Source organism: Sinocyclocheilus rhinocerous, unplaced genomic scaffold (assembly GCF_001515625.1).
Source record: "Sinocyclocheilus rhinocerous isolate Xijiao unplaced genomic scaffold, SAMN03320098_v1.1 scaffold2645, whole genome shotgun sequence".
In the NCBI taxonomy this organism is placed as follows: domain Eukaryota; kingdom Metazoa; phylum Chordata; class Actinopteri; order Cypriniformes; family Cyprinidae; genus Sinocyclocheilus; species Sinocyclocheilus rhinocerous.
Window position 1 is genome coordinate 797,952 of NW_015654522.1, and position 12,127 is coordinate 810,078.

The 12,127-nt window shown below is 37.1% G+C and overlaps 1 long non-coding RNA gene across 1 annotated transcript; it reads right to left on the reverse strand.

Annotated features, from left to right (window-relative positions):
* Nucleotides 1-3,837: 3,837 nt before the first annotated feature.
* Nucleotides 3,838-9,589, reverse strand: LOC107717537 (uncharacterized). Its single transcript, XR_001637323.1, has 3 exons — nt 9,511-9,589; nt 7,716-7,840; nt 3,838-4,845 (listed from the first exon to the last, which is right to left on the reverse strand). It is a non-coding gene; the product is annotated as an uncharacterized LOC107717537 (long non-coding RNA).
* Nucleotides 9,590-12,127: the final 2,538 nt, after the last annotated feature.

Consider the following 12,127-nt stretch of genomic DNA (forward strand, 5'->3'; position numbering starts at 1 on the left):
CACACTGAACTATTTTCTGCCACTGGCACATTTTCGGGAAACGTCAAGGAATCTGGGTACAGACTCTACTTAAAGATGAGTGAAGGGAAGCTTCCTCTGTGCCAGCAGCAGTCTGACCTATAAGCCTGTAGATGTGACTCAGATAGGGGCTGTTTATTTTAGGCTTGCCATTTTAAGCTTCTCGTGCAGTTAATATTTTATGTTTGCCACTGAATCAACAACATTCTCAGCATGGATTTTCCTCAAAAATAAAAAAAATAATAAAAAGTTCAGGATATTTAGTTGAACATATGACAGCCCCAGAAACACTCATAAATAAGAATTTAGACCAAATGTGACTTTTTTAAAAGAGTCAAGCTACTTTTCATTGACTTTTCCACAAATTTCCACTTGTTCCTTCGGCATCACCGAGGACTGGATCTCCAGAGACATGATTAAACTTAGTAAAATGAATCATGGAAAAAAGAAAAATAATAATGTGAACAGAGAAATGAGAGGAAATATATAAGAAACAGCTAGAAAATATAAAAAGATATAAGAGGAAGTTTTAAACCCATATATGTTCAATTTGAAACATATATTTCCTAGCTGTGGAACGTTGTTGGTAACATATATTTAGCATATATTTAAAATATAATTTGGCAAGATTTATTTATTTATCTATTTCGTTTGCACAAGTGCCGTAACTGCAAGCAGAAATGTAAGTACAAAAAATCTCTCACTATTTATTCAAATGTACTACTTCTATAACACATTTTAACATTTCACATTATATAAATTAACTCTGCTCTGCATTTGAACATTTACTATATTTATTAAACCTTTTTCCTCGTGAGGACTGTTGGATTGTCCCCATAATTTCAGATTTATTTGGTCCTCGCAATGTAGGAAAAACCTGAACCAACCAGTCCACATGCATTACTGCTTTCACCAGAGTATGACCTCAAAGAAAAAAATAACAACAACATTTTCTTAGACCATAGCAGTACTAGATTTAGTACTGCTATTAGTGAATAATTAATGTCAACAAACACTTTACTTTGATGGGGAATGTTGTCTTGTGGAATCTGGAACAGCAGAATGACAGAGGGGTCAGTTAAATGTTACCATCATGCCAGCTGAATTATTAAGATCTGCTAGATTTAGCTGAGCAGTGTTTGGCTCCTGAAAGATCTTGGTGTCCTCTCACATTATTATGCTAGAGGGGCTCTACCCAAGAGCAGACAGAAAGATTTCTCCTCAATATTACTTGCTGTTTCTTTTATCCTTGTTGTCAGTGGCATACACCCAATTCACCTATTGGCTTGTCTCTGTTGTTCTGAACACCACAGGCCTCTCGGGCCTCTGGAGGGAACGACTCTTCTGTGAGCATGTTAAGAGCCAACTGCAGGTCACAAACATTTATCGTCACTTTGTAATTTGGGGCTGAAACCTTCCATTTCTTCTACACTTGAAAAATGAATGTCCTTTCAGACATTGCTATAGGCTGAAGAATACAGTATGTGACAAACTCTCTCTCTCTCACACACACACACACACACATACACACACAATTTAGTGTGTGTACTGTGTTTGTGTGCTGGGAGGTTGCTATTAATGCATCATAATTTAGCCGAACTGCATTAAAGCCCCAACCAGTGTTTTGATGCAAATTTCTATTCGAAAAACTATGAAGACAACATTTCCAATCTCTATCCAATCTTTCCTCTATTATTGTTCATCTGCCTGGCTGATATGAAAATAATGAGGAATGATGTGTTTTTATCAGCAAACAGTTATGTAGGTCACCGATGTTAAACTTCGGAATGGTGGAAGACACACTTACACAAACCAGCCAGATAAAGCATGATTAATATGCATTCATCTGCGTGTTTTTGTAGCTATGTGTGTGTGATGGTGATAATGCTAATTTATAATCTACAGATGTTTTGGGTTAAGCTGCTATCCTCTACCCACTTGTAATTTTATGCTGATTTATTCTGTAATATTTGCATCTTTAAAGCAAAACCTTTATAATTAATAAGAGTAATAATTTATAAAATAATAAGCGTTGAAATTCTGTGTTGTCACGGTCACATGTGCATATTAATCAAGCGGAGTGCGAGTTCTGAATATCACCATGGCTGTGGTTTGGCTTTAGATAATCAGAGCCATGCTGATATATAGGGTGATACTCTGTGATATTGCTATTAACAGTTCAATAAACTACTTTTTAGAAACGGTATTGTGGATGTTGGTTGGTTGGTATGTTGGTTGCACCAGCGATAAAAGTTCCAAATGAAGTCAAAGGTTAATTACCGATGTGCATTTAAGAGCAACACATAGTAGCTATATTTAGTTTCTAAATGTACCAGTGTTTTTGAACAAATTGGTTTAGTGAATGATTCAAAGACTCACTCATAGTGACAGTAAGTTTTTTTTTCACAAACACTCTAAAAAATAACAGTTCTTTATTGGCATTAGTGGTTCCATGAAGGACAATTAACATCCATGGAACCTTTCCATTCCACAAAAGTTTCTTCATAATGGAAAAAGGGTCTTTAGATTTTTTACATTTTCAAATAAATGGTTCTGTTAACTGTTCACTGAAAGCCTCCTTGGGAAACCAAAAACGGTTCTTGGAATTACAGTGAAAACCCAATTTTGAACCTTTATTTTTAAGAGTGAATGAATCAGTGTTTTGAATTAATCGGTTGACTGAATAATTCAACGACTCACTCTCAAAGACTATGTACAGTGCAGAAAGAGGCATTCTTGGAACGGCCCTCGTCCAATCAGATTCAAGAACCATAACTAATTGTATAGCCCTAACTATCTTGCAAATGGCTGCGGGTAAACATATACCTCACCTACAGAATTACATATTTTTTATGCGCACCTATCATACAGTTATCACATCTCATCACATTCATATACATGCAACTCCTAGCATTAATGTGTTACGTACATGCGCACTTTCAAATACGCATACAATATACAGTACCTGCTACATGTATGCGCACAGTCACACAACAACCGCACAGTGATTCTTTCCCCCTTTCTTTCTCGTCTTTCTTTCTTATTTATTCCTCTAGCTCACATTTTATTTTCGTCTGTGCTGTCAGAGTGTGCATGGTATCTCTCCTGGTCTTTTCCCTCTGCCGTCAGACTTCATTAAATCTGCAAGTTGTATTTGCATAAGCGGCACCAAGTCTCAACACCTACATCCCAGGGTGACGTGTCATTTCCTGGTGTGTGCGAATGAGAGAAAGACAGTGCGGTGGCAGCGCCTGACAATATGTGTGTGCATATTTGTTCACCTGTTTGTATTTTGCCAGATTCCTACTGATTCAAGGTAGCCCAACAATCCCAGATGCTTTAGAAGTGAGCTGCGCCTATTATTATTCCGCAATGTTCCGTTGAATTTTAAAACTCACAGTCTCGTTGTTGTGTGGGGGGAATTTCTGCGACGGTGAGCTTCAATATGTGTACATGCGCCTCTGGGTGTGTGTTTCATGATATAATGTATTACGATATCAGCATGCATCTCCATACACGGCCTATGCATCATTTCACTTTCAAATATCTCTCTTTGTGCACCCCTCTCTCTCTCTCTCTCTCTCTGTGCTCCCGTTTGGTTAGTATTAATTAATTTTATTTTGGGCTAATTTCTCTAATCTCTTAATGACATGCGCAAACGTTCTCAAGATTTCCTCAAAGCTAAATAGCATGTGCATTGAACAGATCTGAGCATTCGATTAGACAAAAACAAATCCCATTTTGTTGTCAGAAAGGGAAGGACAGAGAGAGGTGGTGCACAGAGAGCGTATATTTACACTGCAAAGAGTTATTTTAGTTCCTTTTGAAACATGAGGGTGTGCATTTGGAGTGACTGCGGTTTTGTCTTAAGGCGTAAAGGTCAGAAAACACGATACATATATAATGCTGATTATGTTATTTTCTGCGTATCAGTATCGGTGGAGGAAACCTGAATAAATCATGTTATTTGTGGCACAACAAGCCATTAGGTTTCACTAGCTTGCAGCCTCTGAAATCAGAGTATGGAGAAAAATTCTTTTCGACATTTTTAATTATTGTATATAATACTGACACATGTACTCAATAGCAGTTACCAGGCTGGATAAAAACATTGATAATAAAAGTGATAACCTTTAAACTTTATTCTGCTTGTTTTGAGAATAACACTTCGATCTTTTACACTTTTACATTTTCTAGAATATACTGGTACATCTAATCTGTTATTTCAGACTGTGGGTTTGAAAAGCTTTAATTTAGAAACAAACATTATACAGAAGATGAGTCCGTTAAAGGTCCAGATCGATTTTACACGTTTAAATGCTGTTTAAAGGATTCCACAAGAAATGATTGGACCTTCTGATCGGGTAGAGCAGGGATGGTTATGGATTTGCCGGAAGAACTGAAGGACAAGGAAGGAGAGCATGTTGCTGATAAGCTTAAACTCCATTGGGCTGCACTGGTGTAGATGATCCAAACATCTTCTGTAAAAAAACAACAACAACTGCATACGTACATCGAGACCCCCCAGCCAACACATTCCAGAGGTTGTGGATCCACACCCAGAAGATTGAGCGTCCGGAAGGCCAGGGGGTCCATTGAGGAGGACACATTAACTTCAGGATGGTCCTAATGTTTATGGTGGATATATTTCTGGAGATCAGTCTGTTCCTCAGATGTTTTGATTGCAAGTAATCTTCGTATGACTAATAGTGATGGATCCTGTTAGCTGAAGCTCAATGCTGTCTCTAGTTAGTCTTCACTTTCAGCACTTTTGTCCCCAGTAAGTTGGGTCTGGTGGTTCCTTGGAGCGTAGAACTATCGGGTCACCTGGAATAGAGAACAAGGAAGAGTTTAGGTTTGACAATTTGGGGTATTTTCCCATTAGACACACCTGCACCTGTGTTTACTCCAATAACCCCAAAATATTAATCACTATGAACTATATGTGCCCATTTTGTGCAGAGGAAGAAGTCGTCTGGTTCTCCATCTCTGTTAGTACAGATTTCATTAATGCTTGACATTTATCTGCACAGACTTCTTGTCCTGGCCGCTGATGGGCATGGTCCGCCGGAGCTGTGGGTGAAACAGTTGGCGCCCAAGCAAACTCATTCATTTAGAACTTGGCACCATGCCTTCCAAGTTGGCACAGAGGGACGACTGAGGAGAGTGGCATGGCACGATGCCCGATACTTGATCCACCCTCTCAGTCTTCCTCTTTCTTTCCTCTTCCCAGTGTCTCTTTCAGTTTTGGCAAGGTTTATGTTGCAAGAGGTGTGCTGGCATAGAACGAACAGTTACCATGCTGATCCATCATTATAAACATCCATACCTGATCAAAGCAACTCTCTTATATTCTTACAAACCTGCACTGTAGGTCCTTGGAATATATAAGATCTCCAGCTTCTTTCTCTTGATTTCTGTTTCTTTTAATGTGATGTATCATTTGCATGTAAGTTCACTTATTAATCTTGGTTAAAAGTTTTGATCAGCATGTGGTCCAATACTGAATACAAACTTAGAGAAGTGAGATCACTTTAAAACATTTCAGATTGAGTTAAAGAGCTGAAGGTTCAGTGCTGTAGGTCTCATTCTGAGCACAGTTGCATCTGTAATGAGAATGAATGTGTTTGTGTGGGTTTATGTAGCTGTACTTTTATAGGACCTGATAAAGCCTCTGGGGATGTTCTCAAAGGTAAAAATTATTCATAAAGTAAATAACGTTTTTGTTTTTCATATAAAAAGACAATATACATGCTGTAATATAACTTTTAAGAAAATGTGAGTGCTACCATGAGGCTGTAGGGTATTTTGGGTGGTTTTCAGCGGGTGGTTTGGGTGTTGCTATGCAGGTGTTCTGGATATTTGTTGGAACATTAGGTGGTTGCTCGAGCCAAAAGAGAGACAAGTCTTTATTAATTTTTTGTTAGCAGGCACTACTAACAATCATCTTTGGGTCAGATTTTGTCTACATTGTGGGAACAAGATCCCCCTACAGAGAGAGACAGATAGAATGTGTGTGCATGTGTGTGCATGTGTGAGACAGAAAAATGTGACAGAGGGCTGTGTGTGCATGGTCCAAAATAATATATAAACTTATTTTAACACACACACACACACACACACACACACACACACACGATTTCAAGAATTCACAAGATTTCACTACATCTAAAGAAACATCACATGCATTCAAAAACACTTCGTCACACACATGTAGGTTCACATGAATTCACTATGATGAAATATGGATCAGTGTTATGTGTGCATTTTATGTTATGAGAGGTATGATGGCACAGAATAGCTTATCAGCCATTGATCAAACCAGACTCTTTCTTCTCCTCCTCTTCTGCTCTTTATTTTTTTATAGAACTCTTTAAAAAATAATTAAAATTACCATGACTCTCATTTTTACAGTAATGGATGAAAACTCTCCAGATACATCTCCATGTATTGTTCTCTACAATAAAACAGAGTAGAGGCTAAGTAAGTCTAGAAAATGTATATCTGTCAAAACTTTTAATTGGAAGTTTCAATATTTATAATTGCAGTGTATGGAAAAATACATATTCTACTGGTTAATATTGTAATAATAATAATAATATATGTAGTTGTGTGTGCATAATTTGATTTGAGTCCTGGATACTTCCTCTCCAGCAGAGTCCAAAATTAACTTTCTGTCACACTTATCAATGTCGAGTGAACTGACAAAAATTGGCAGTAATACGTGTAATAAACTTCTTACTGGCCTTGAATGTGCATCATACATTAGGGTAAAATACAAAATAGCCAAATGCATAGTGCACGTTCATGGCCAGATATATATAAACCATTTATTTTTTGTTCCTAAAGTAAAAAAACAAATTTCCTCAAATTTTCCACTTGGCAAGACTTCATTTTGTACCCTGCTCTCCAGTGACTAGAGATCAGAATAAATGTTGACATCAAGTCTTCTGGTCACTTCATTATATTTACTGCTTTGTTCTGCCTTTGACTTTTTCTGTTGAGAACAGTCTCAGTCAGTCACTTCACATCTGTCACTCATAACATAAGTGCTTGTGTGTTTGTTGCTGTGCTTGTCTCTCTCTTTCTCTTTCTCTGTCTCTCTTTGTCAAAATTCAAGAAGCTTTATTGGCAGGATAAAAAGGGGTTGTCTATGTTTCTCTGTTTTGTTCTTCTTTTTTTTCCTAAATCAGGCTGTACTGTGTTTGATGTCAGTTCCAACAAACTTCAGACTCTCTCCACATGAACTCCTAAGGTATGGTACGGAGCGTGTTCACAACAACAGGAATTAGGTCACTGAGAGAAAGAGAGACAGGCTTTGTTCCAAAATCTAGTGTGCTGCCTATCTAGACCACATTTTAAATACTGAGAGACACATTTTAGCCACATTCTAAGGCATCATTGCTTGTATATTTCAACACACCCACACACACACACAAAAAAACACTAGCAAGCCCATTGGAAAAAAATATAGATGATAAACAAAATCAGATAATGTCAATTATGAAAAAAATAAATACATAGATAAAATCAATCTAATAAATATTGACTGTTTTACTTAATATTTCTGTGTGATGTGTTTTATGCTGGAGTATTGCACTTGGAGTGTGAATGACCCTGACAGCTTTGAAAGTTACGGCATCCCACAGGCCAAAAGGTGGGTGTTTTGAGGTGTATGTGTGGGAGTGTATACTAACCTTGGTGGTCTTCACCTTGTTTCCTGTGCTGCAGCTCCAGCCTGTGAGGTCAGGCAGGACTTTACACTCCTCACCATCCAAGCACGGCTGCATCTGACACCACCACTTCTGAGCTACTATAGACACTACACACACATCACGGGGAACATGAACAAGTACACTAAGGTCAGTACAAACAGAGACACTCACTTAAAAGAAGTAGGGGTCATATCATGGAATGGAATGAAACAAATCAGGCAAAGTTTGCATTGTTTCTAGATGGGTGTAGCACCTACAACTCTGCATTTCCTTTTGAAGAAACTCACTGTTAGAAATGTATAGGTCCCAAATTATTTCAGTGCAGATAGTCTTTTCACAATGTAGTGCAGGCTTTGCAAAGACATATGTGACCCCGGGTCACAAAACCAGTCATAAGTGAATTTTTTTTAAAATTGAGATTTATACATCATCTGAAAGCTGAATAAATAAGCTAAGGATAGGACAATATTTGGCTGAGATACAAAAAAATCTAAATACTGAGAAAATCGCCTTTAAAGTTGTCCAAATGAAGTTCTTAGCAATGCATATTGCTAATCAAAAATTAAGGTTTGATATATTTACGGTAGGAAATTTACAAAATATCTTCATGGAACATGATCTTTACATAATATCCTAATGATTTTTGGCATAAAAGAAAAATTGATAATTTTGGCCCATACAATGTTTTTTTGGCTATTGCTAAAAATATACCCAAGCGACTTAAGACTGGTTTTGTAGTCCAGGGTCACATATGTTAGCCAATTGTAAAAGAGGTCATAGCAAATGCAGCCTGCTAATTTCTGAGGGTTGAATAAAGGGTGGAAAATTGGCATGAACAACTAAATGACTAGGCCTGTTGATTTAACTTGTTAATTTAGTGCACTTAATTATAAAAAAAAAAATCATGCATTTAATCATGCACCCTGACATGTACACTACTAAAGGCAATACGCTTCACCAAATCATGCTTATCGAGAGCAGGCAGTACAGAATAAGTACTTAAACAAGATGTGTACTTGTGCTCAAAAACAGCTGGATGGAATGTAACTGAATGCATTTTTGAAAGTTTAACTCTTTCAGCTATACACATGCCATCTTAAAAATGTGCCAATTACAATGGAAGATGTGATACAACAACCAAAGGTGTCCATCTTTCACCCATCAGTAATTAATTATAATTAATGTTATTAATTCCATTAAAATTTAAGCCCTACAAATTAAGAGTGTTTTAGTATCTCAGTTAAAATTGTAAGTGGACTCCAGGGAAAGAAATAAAATGGAAAAAAACAATTATATGACCCCTTTGAATACAGAGGATCATGGAGCAGCTCAGGAGCAAGAAAATGGCAAACAGATGAGGAGCTATTTGAGATGATACAGAGAGAAAGAATGAAGCATGTGATGGGGTGAAACATGGCTTATTTGACATTTCCTCTCACACAGAGCGCTGTGTGTAGAGACACTTGAGCTATTTTTTGAGTTTATTGAGTTTACAGTCAGGCAAAATAAGATAACGATCGATTTCTCTGTCAAGTGGACAGTGTTGACACAATATTAAATGAAACAGCCAGACAGCTGAGGGAGACAAAGAGACCGAAAGACAGAGAATGAGAGAAAAAGAGAGAGGTGGAGTAAAAGAATGAAAAATACAGGACACAACTTCTCATTTAACCCTTTAATCTTGTGTATATAGGGGCGAATTTGCGAAACATTACAGTTCACCCAAACACTAAATACATGGAAATAGGAATTGAAATGAATTGAAGGTCCATTTTACCATCCACACAGGAGGGTGCAGCCCTTGTTGTTCCAGCGACTTGTCCTGGGAAGCAGGAACACTTAACCGTCTGTGATCGCTCCTCACACAGAGTTCTATTCGAATAAAGAGAAAACGCCGCTAATGAGTGAAAAACAAATGTCTGAATTCATTTTTTTAAAGATCGCTCTTGATCTTTCTCAATCCACCCACCTTGTCTGAAGCATTCAAAACAGTTTATTGTGGATCAGTACAGCTTAGTGGCTTTCACCCTACAAACACCAGAGGCTTCAGTTGAAATTTAGTCTGAGCTTGTGAACATGCCCCTTAATGGCTGGAGCGGGTTTAGCATCAGCCGCCGTGTTTACGGGGGATACTCTTCTAACTGTTAGGTGGTATAAAGTTTCTGATCCCTGTTTGTGGAGGGACTTTTAGTACAGGGGATATTATGTGGACTTGCACATAGATCGATACTGCAGCTTTGGGGCCCTTTTTTTAATAGCGCCCAAAATAAAACCTCTAAATCTGTGCTGGGCCCTCTATTCCAAATCTCACTTGCTTGTTCCAGATTTATTGGTCATGAAAGCAAGTTGTGCCTTCGTTTTTGGCTTTAGTTTTCAAGAAAAAAAAAAACTAAAGCCAGCTGTTTGTTCCAGTCATGAAGGTTTTGTGATATGTACACCATGACATCGTAATTCTGTTGCTGGACTTCCTCTATAACTAATAATAAACATGCAGGATAGACAAGTGCATTGGCATACAAGTAAAGGCTTATTTGCAACAATAATGACATTTTATACAAAACATTACATCTCTATTATTCATTGTATGTGAAATATTAGACTGTGACTATTCATTTTTTATTCAGAAGTTATGTTTGCTAGAATGCTGAGCAATTAATTCAGTAAGAGAATCACACTGCAAGCTACAGTAGCTAGCTAAATAAATAAATATATATTTAAATATTATTTTAGTATCGATTACCAGTCATTTTTAAAACGTCCTTCAAGATTTAGTTGCAAAATTGTTCCAAAGACTATATCTTCAAGTTTTATTCTTTTTCTTACCCCATTGAAAAGGTTTTGTCTTCTTTACCTTAAATAAAGGTAAATAAATCTCAAATAACATTCATTTACTTTTAAAACAAGAAAATAATAAAACAATACGGTTCACTTATTTCAAGTTATATTCTAAGCTATATTCCTTGAAAGCAAGACAAAAATGTTGATTAAATAAATAGATTTTTGTATTGTACAAAAAATATGAATTGGATTTTTTTTGGTGAATAGTTTCAGGACAGATTTTTTTCTGTGCTTTTGTGTCATTTAATTGCATCAGACCTTGTGTGAACAGACCTTGACCAGCAACAGAACATGAGGAACAGGCTAAGCAATGGAGCCGCTGTGATGTAAAGGACTAAAATGAAGCAACCAACACGATCAAATGTTACAACAGTGTTCGAATGGAATGACCTTTAGCTAGTTGGAAGAGGAAATTCTTGTGAGTGCCAGAATGAAATATCCTTCAGAACAGAGCATGCTTTATGTTGCTTTTGGAATGGCTCTGTCCTTCAGTGGATGGGCAGCGCAGGGTGAAACAGCCAATCAATTCAATCTCCGCACACATTACCTCACATCAGATTAATCCATCCTGACTGGGTCAAAATGGGGGTTGACGCTGCTGGTCAACAGCCTGTGTGTGTGTGTGTGTGCGAAATGTGTAAATGTCAACCGTCCCGAGAGATCGACCTCTCAGCTGAGAAACGATTCTTTCAACCATATTCTTTCTCATCATGCATCTCACTAACTGCAGTGACAGGGCATTTCATTTCTGTGTTCCCAACATGATGGGATTCCACAATATGTCCCCTGAAGATTTGAACGGAGGCATTGTTCTCACACACACACATACACACACACACACACACACACACACACACTGCCATACAGCGCCCGGGAGGAGTTCGGGTCGGGGGTCTGGGAGTGTGTGTTTGTCCTAGGGGAGTTATGTTTCTTTATTCTTCCTTTCTCTTCATTTCTTGCTTTCTCACCTTCCACTTTCTCTTTCCTCTCCCTCTCTCTTGTCCTGGGTTTTCATTTCTGTCTTTCAATTTAGTATTTCACAATTTCCTACTTGGCTATTTCCTATGTATGTATGTATGTATGTATCATTTATAGATAGAACTATATTATATATTAAACATATATTATTAAAAAATATCTTATTATTTAATGTACCTTTATAGATTTAGCAGATGCTTTTATCCAAAGCTACTAACAAAAGAGGAACTAAGGCAATTTGACAAGGAGTCAACAATATTTGTAGCATACTATATATATACACTACCGTTCAAATGTTTGGGATCAGTAAGATTTTTTATATTTTTTACCGAAGTTTCTTGTGCTCATCAAGGCTGCATTTATTTGATCAAAAATACAGAAAAAACCCTGTTATTTTGTGAAATATTATTGCAATTTTAAATAACAGTTTCTATTTTAATATACTTTAAAATATAATTTGTTCCTATGATGCAAAGCTGAATTTGCAGCATCATTATTCCAGTCTTCAGTGCCACATGATCCTTCAGAAATCATTCTAATATGCTGAATTATTATCATTTCTGGAAACTGTTGTGCTG